The sequence below is a fragment of the Pan troglodytes genome, chromosome 1, assembly GCF_028858775.2.
Source record: "Pan troglodytes isolate AG18354 chromosome 1, NHGRI_mPanTro3-v2.0_pri, whole genome shotgun sequence".
Lineage (NCBI taxonomy): Eukaryota > Metazoa > Chordata > Mammalia > Primates > Hominidae > Pan > Pan troglodytes.
In genome coordinates, this window is record NC_072398.2 from 19,185,269 (window position 1) to 19,191,875 (window position 6,607).

General features: G+C 49.0%; 1 long non-coding RNA gene across 1 annotated transcript; it reads right to left on the minus strand.

The window, feature by feature from the left end:
* Positions 1-1,718: 1,718 nt before the first annotated feature.
* Positions 1,719-6,290, minus strand: LOC107974263 (uncharacterized). Its single transcript, XR_001716892.3, has 2 exons — positions 5,885-6,290; positions 1,719-2,108 (listed from the first exon to the last, which is right to left on the minus strand). It is a non-coding gene; the product is annotated as an uncharacterized LOC107974263 (long non-coding RNA).
* Between the last annotated feature and the right edge of the window lie 317 nt (positions 6,291-6,607).

Here is a 6,607-nt window from a genome sequence, read left to right on the forward strand (position 1 = left end):
AGCCACTGCACGTGGCTAGAAGGTATTTCTTATCAGGAAGCAAGAGGAGATACAGTTGACCAGCCTGGCCATGGAGACAGGCATTACATGGAATGTTTGTGTCCACCCAGGATTTCACGTGTTGAAATTCTAACCTCCAAGGGGATGGTGTTAGGAGGTGGGGCCTTTAGACAGTGATTGGGTCATGAGGGCAGGGTCCTTGTGAATGGGATTAGTGCCTTTAAAAGAAGAGAAACAGGGGACGGCTCTCCATCTCTCTTCCCCCTTTGGGAGGATACAATGAGAAGATGGCCATCAGGAAGCAGCCCTCATGAAGCACCAAATCTGCCGATGCCTTGATGTGGGATTTTCAGCCTCCAGAACCCAGAGGAATAAATTTCTGTTGTTTAAGCCACCGGATCTATGGTAATTTGTTACAGCAGCCCAAATAGACCAAGACAAAGAAGAAGGGAGAAGGGGATGGCTCAGGGAAGAGCTAGAACCCAGTTCTGGGGTACTAACTTGAGGAGGGGTCGGGAGCCCACTAGAGCTGACGTGGGCTACGGACCCCTTCTCAAGTTAGTAACTTACAAATTAAAAAAAATCTTAAAAAAATTTTAAATTTAAATTTTAGATTCAAGAGGTGCATGTGCAGGTTTGTTACAAGGGTATGTTTCATAGTGCTGAGGTTTGGTGCAGCACTTCCATTGATCCCGTCCCCCAGATAGTGAACAGGGCACCCATAGGAAGGTTTCCAGCCCTTGCCCCTCCTTCTCCCGCCTCCATTTGGAGTCCCCAATGTCTGTTGTTCCCACCTTTACATCCATGTGTACCCAGGGGTTAGCTCCCACTCATAAGTGAGAATATGTGATCATTCATTTTTCTGTTTCTGCATTAATTTGCTTAGGATAATGGCCTCCAGCTGTATCCATGTTGCTGCAGAGGACATGACTTCCTTCTTTTTGATGGCTACATAGTTTTCCATGTTGTATATGTACTGCCTATTGTTTATCCAATCCTCCGTTGATGACACCTAAGTTGCTTCCATGTCTTTGCCATTGTGTATCGTGCTGCAATAAACATACGAGTGTAGGTGTCTTTTTGGTAGAGTGACTTATTTTCCTTTGGGTATATACCTAGTAATAGGATTGCTGGCTCAAATGGTAGGTCTATTTTTAGTTCTTTAAGAAATCTCCAAACTGCTTTCCACAGTGGCTGAACTAATTTTCATTCCCACCAACAGTGTATAAGCATTGAACACCTTTTGTAATCAAATGTCATCTAAATGAGGATATGCTTCCTGCAAAGCCATTGTGTTTGCTATGCAAATCTGGCTTCCAGATGAATTCCCAGCTCTCCCCTTCCGGCCCTAATGCCACTCAAAGATTCCCCTTCCCCATAGATAATTTGAAGCTCCCTTTAAAGGAACTGTGGGTTCAGTGGCAGGCATCAAACACTCCTTGTTGTGACTCCCCTGGGGATGGCCCCTCGGGCTGCAGGCATCACATACTCCACTTTTCTGCAGGTAGCCTCTGGGAGTCTAAGATGACTGCTGCAGCCAGACACAAGCTCCCGGCCTTGAACCACGGGGTCCTTCCAAAGTCTCATGGGTAAGAGGTCAGAGAAGGGTGCAAAGTGGGGAAGGCAATTTAGAGGAGCAAGGGAAGACAATTTTATGAGGAGACAGCTCCAGGAAGAGAATGATGTTTGTTCTTTTACATGGACAAAGCCTCCATGTGTTCCTTGAGTAATTTTTATTCAACAGAGTGTTTTAAGTGGGTAGACAAACAAACATCTGAATTTAAGATTAAATACACTTCTCTCAGGGAAGGGCATCCTGGACAGGAAGACCATCTTCTTGGTGGATCTTGCCTCTGCAGCCTCCAGTGGATGGAGCGATGTGTGAGTGTGAGCACAGTGGGCCTGGCAAGGTGAGGTCCGGCAGCAGCTCAGTGCATTGAGGTTTGCGTGCTCCAGAAAGCCAAGCTCAGATCAGCCTGGATGGAGACCTACGTTTCCGCCGCAGCGCTTCTGGCAGCTGAAGGTTCTGATCTTCCCTTGTGGCGCAGATCCTGGGAGGGGAGGATCGTGGTCGTTACCATTCCTCGTTCCATCTAGGAATGAGGTCTCTGTGAAAGGTTTTTGAAGAGAGAGAGAGAGGAGGAATGGGATGGGCTGAAGTGTGTACCACCCTCTTACCGACATGTTCAAGTCCTAATTCCCAGCACCTCTTAATGAGACCTTTATTTGGAAATAGGGTTGTTGCAGATATGATTAGCTAAGATACTGTCATTCTGGAGTCCTTGTAAAGGGAGACCTTATAAAAAGGGGGAATTTGGAGGCAGACACGCATGCAGGGGAACATCATGTGAAGATGAAGCCAGAGATGAGGGTGCTGCTTCCATGAGCCACAGAATGCCAAAGATGGCCAGCAAACCATCACACGCTAGGGGAGAGGTGTGGAGCAGATGCCTTCTCACTGCCTTGAGAAGGAACCAACCCTGCCAACACCTTGATCTCAGACTTCCAGCCTCCAGAACTGAGAGATGATAAGTTTATGTGGGTTAAGCCAGCGAGGCTGTGGTCCTTTGTTACACAGCAGTCCTAGCAAACTAATACAAGGGACATGGATTATGGTGGGGACACGTAGTGAGGGAAAAGACTCCTCCAGGAAGCCTGGGCCTTCAGGCAGATGCCCAGGGACTGGCAACTGATGATAACAATGCCTAGTCCAACCAGGACAGCTCCGCTTCTCCACGGGAGTCGGGGGAGACATTTTTGCCTCCTCTCACTTCGATTCACCTGTCTGCATGTGTGTTCAAGATAGAAAAGAAAGCTAAGCTCCTTCAAGTCTCCTGCAGGCCATCTGCTCATACCAGGACGTAGGAAGTTAAGGCGATTTTCAGTGTTATCCCAGGCAGGATGGAGACAGGACACCAGCCACTGGAAGGAAATATGAACTCTTGTCATGCTTAGTCTTACTTTTGGCATAAGTCAGTATTTTTGATGGAATACTACTCAGCCATAAAAAGAAATGAATTAATGGCATTTGCAGCAACCTGGATGGGATTGGAGACCATGAATCTAGGTGAAGTAACTCAGGAATGGAAAACCAAACATTGGATGTTCTCACTCCTAAGTGGGAGCTGAATTATGAAGATACAAAAGCATGAAAATGATACAATGGAATTTGGGGACTCTGGGGGAAAGGGTGGGAAGGTGGGGAGGGATAAAAGACTACCCTTTGGGTACAGTGTTTACTGCTCAGGAGATGGGTACACCAGCATCTCACAAATTACCACTAAAGAACTTATTTATGTAACCAAACACCACCTGTTCCCCCAAAAACCTATGGAAATACAATTTTTTTAAGTTAGTATTTTATCTGCCTGCAGTCTGCCTTGTAGGATTTGGGGTGAGTTTTGGTCCCCACACCATGTGAAAAACTCTTGTGATCATTATTTTTCCAAAGAATCTCCCTGAGCTAAATTTCACTGCCTCTGAGATTGTGGTTTCATGCTAGAGCATGTGGGAAAATCCCAGAATGTTTAATAGGATTACCTACAGGACAAGTATCTACAATGGGCAGAAATGGTTCTAGTCTGAGAACACAGCACGTTGGAGCGCTCTTTACTGCTGCCAGGCCTTTCCTAGGGGCTTTCCTCATGATGGGAGGGCAGAAGGAGGCCTGCAGGCAGCGCCGACAGGACACTCTGCTGCTATTGCTGAAGCCTGTGAGGTGGGCCTCATGTCCTCCTCCCTCCCTGGCCCGTGGCTGGGCCCTGTGCTGAGTGTTGGGGGCTGATGCCCTCCAGGTGGCCCGAGGTGAGCGTCCAGCCTGTCAATGTCTCCTCGGGCCACACAGAGGTACTCAGCGCTGCTCCACTCAGAGGCTCCCAGCTGAGCTTGCCGCCCTCACACCCCCAACCCCGCAGCCTGCAGAATGGCTTTTCTTTCCTTCCTTCCTCAGCTGGGAGTACTGGACAGTCATCTTCCTGGTCACCCGCCTCAAGACCTCCACACAGTCTGTCCCTCTTGCCTCACTCAAACCTGCCAATTGCAGGCCACTGGCAAATTCTGTTGGGTCTCTTTGACAACTTCTCTCACATGTCTTCACTTCTTCCATTCCATTTGGCTCATCTGGAGTCCAGGTCTTCCCTGTATCTCTCTTGCATTGCCCCACAGCCTCCAGACCTGGCTGCTGCCTGGTTCCTCTCCCACATCCCTGTGCCCTTGACCCAAGAGTCTCTTTCAGAAAGTACAGCTGCCCGGGCCGGGCACAGTGGCTCACACCTGTAATCCCAGCACTTTGGTAGGCTGAGGCGGGTGGATCACGAAGTCAAGACATACAGACCATCCTGGCCAACATGGTGAAACCCTGTCTCTACTAAAAATACAAAAAGATTAGCTGGGCATGGTGGTGCACGCCTGTAGTCCCAGCTGCTTGGGAGTCTGAGGCAGGAGAATCACTTGAACCTGGGAGGCAGAGGTTGCAGTGAGCCGAGATTGCGCCACTGTACTTCAGCCTGGTGACAGAGAGAGACTCCATCTCAAAAAAAAAAAAAAAAAAAAAAAAAAAAGACAGTACAGCTGCCCAGCTCTGACCCTTTCAACGGCTCTGCAGTCGAGGATTCGGAATTGAGCAGTGATCCCCGCATCTCCAGCACCTTCCGCACCACCCCTGTCGGAAGGTTTGGCAAGAGGAAGGAAAGAAACTCCTAGCCCTTTGCACAATACTGCCCTGAGATTATGCTGTAGTAGAAACATACGTTATCTTGTCCCTGTTCCACTCAGAGACACCTAAGGGAGAATGGGAGAGCTAGCTGGGGGAGGAGCTCAGGGAAGTGAGGGGCGCAGTGCCTGGTGGGTGTTGATGCAAAGGCGAGTCGGGATCTGCAGTGAAAGTCCAGCAAGAGGGTCCCAGGGTCCCCACCTGAAAGCAGTGGTGGCGAGCTGGAAAGTGACTGTGGTTAAGAATTCCCATCTTCACCTCTGGTTTGCTGTGGGAAACAGGGCAAAGCCGAATCATGGGAAAGAGAGACGGGGGGCCAGCTCTGGGGCTTGGGTGGGGAGCTTAGGCCCTCCGACGGCTCTGAGCTGGGACCACTCTTGCGTTCACTCCAGCTACACCGAGACAAGCACCCACCCACACTGAGGCCAGCAGGGGCCCCCCTGAGTTGTTGCCTGCATTCTTACCTCCTTTTCTCTTCAGGGCTCTTCTCCCATCTCTAAGCACTAGAAGTTCAGCCATCAGTTAAAGACAGCTCATATGTTGCCTCCTCCAGGAAGCTTTCTCTGATTTCTTAAGTCAGGATTAACCTTTCCTTCCCTATGCTCCCTGTATACTTTGTTCTATCAAACCATTTATGATGTTCATGTATTTTTATATTGTGTGAACCCCTAGAACTTGGCATAGTGCTTGACGATACACATTAAATAGATGCTTACTGATTGAAAAAAAGGAAGAGCGAGCACACAGATACAGTGAAAACTGCTCTTCGCCTCTCGTCTATAAACATCTTGGAAATAAGAAATATGCTTGGTTACCCTGAACGCCTCCACAGTAGCCAGCATGGTCTTCCACCTCGTCGCTTCTCAATAAATGTTGGCTAAATTGTTAATTTCATGGAGTTTGTGATTATAATAATCACATATCATTATTTTTACACCTTCTACAAAAAAAGAATGAGGGGAAATCTATTGTCGTGAGCTTACTGCAGTTATGTTTTCTGCATATTTCAGATGGTGTGAATTGTTTAGAACTCTGTCACCTGCACTGGGGCACACGAGATGGCCCCGCTGCCTGGCTGCTTTCCTGGAGGATGCCAAACGCACAATAACATGAGCAGCTTGGATTCCACGCAGCACCTACCTTTTGGTTATTTTTGCAACTCTTTGCACGTACCTGATCTTATTTAGTCCTTCCAATGTCCCGGAGGCAGAGGTGGTGCAGATCCTGTTGGCTTTGTTTCCTAGGTGAGGAGAGAGGCACCACTGGGCTATAAGATAAAGGGCCTGCCCTGGGCCAGAGATGCAATTGGCTGAAGATCCGGCTGTGTCCAGAGCCCAGGGTGCCTCTTGTCCAGTCCAGGGCACAGCAAGGCCCCACCATACCTCACAGTCCTCGGGGCCAGGCTTCCTGGGGTTGCTTTCTTCTCTCCCTTGGAATAGCAGCTCATTCTAGCCCCTTGAGATCCCAAGACAGGAAACCAGGATGAGTTTGGTTCCCAGCCAAGGCAATCTTGCTGACCTCTCAATGCAGCAGGAAAGCCCAAATACAGCCTGTGCCACTGGGGCTTTGTTGCGAAATATCCACCAACCCCACCCTTGTCTGAAACAGTACCATCTCCCACTTCCCTACTCTTACTCTCAAAGTTTGAGTTTGTTTCTTTTCAAACTCACAGCTTTTGCAAACCACTGGAGGGAAGAATTAATCTGGAATGTTAAGCCTCTCAGTGTATTTGGCTCTGCCTGCAACCTGGAGGAGTAGAATCGAGCTCCAATCTCCTTGTTCCTGGGGAGATTGTAGCTCAGCTTAAGACTCATGGCTGCAGCCTGGTGCCACCTCCTCACAGACTGGGCATGACCTGTGTCCTTGCTCCTCCTGCTGCACCTGCAGGGGGGCCTG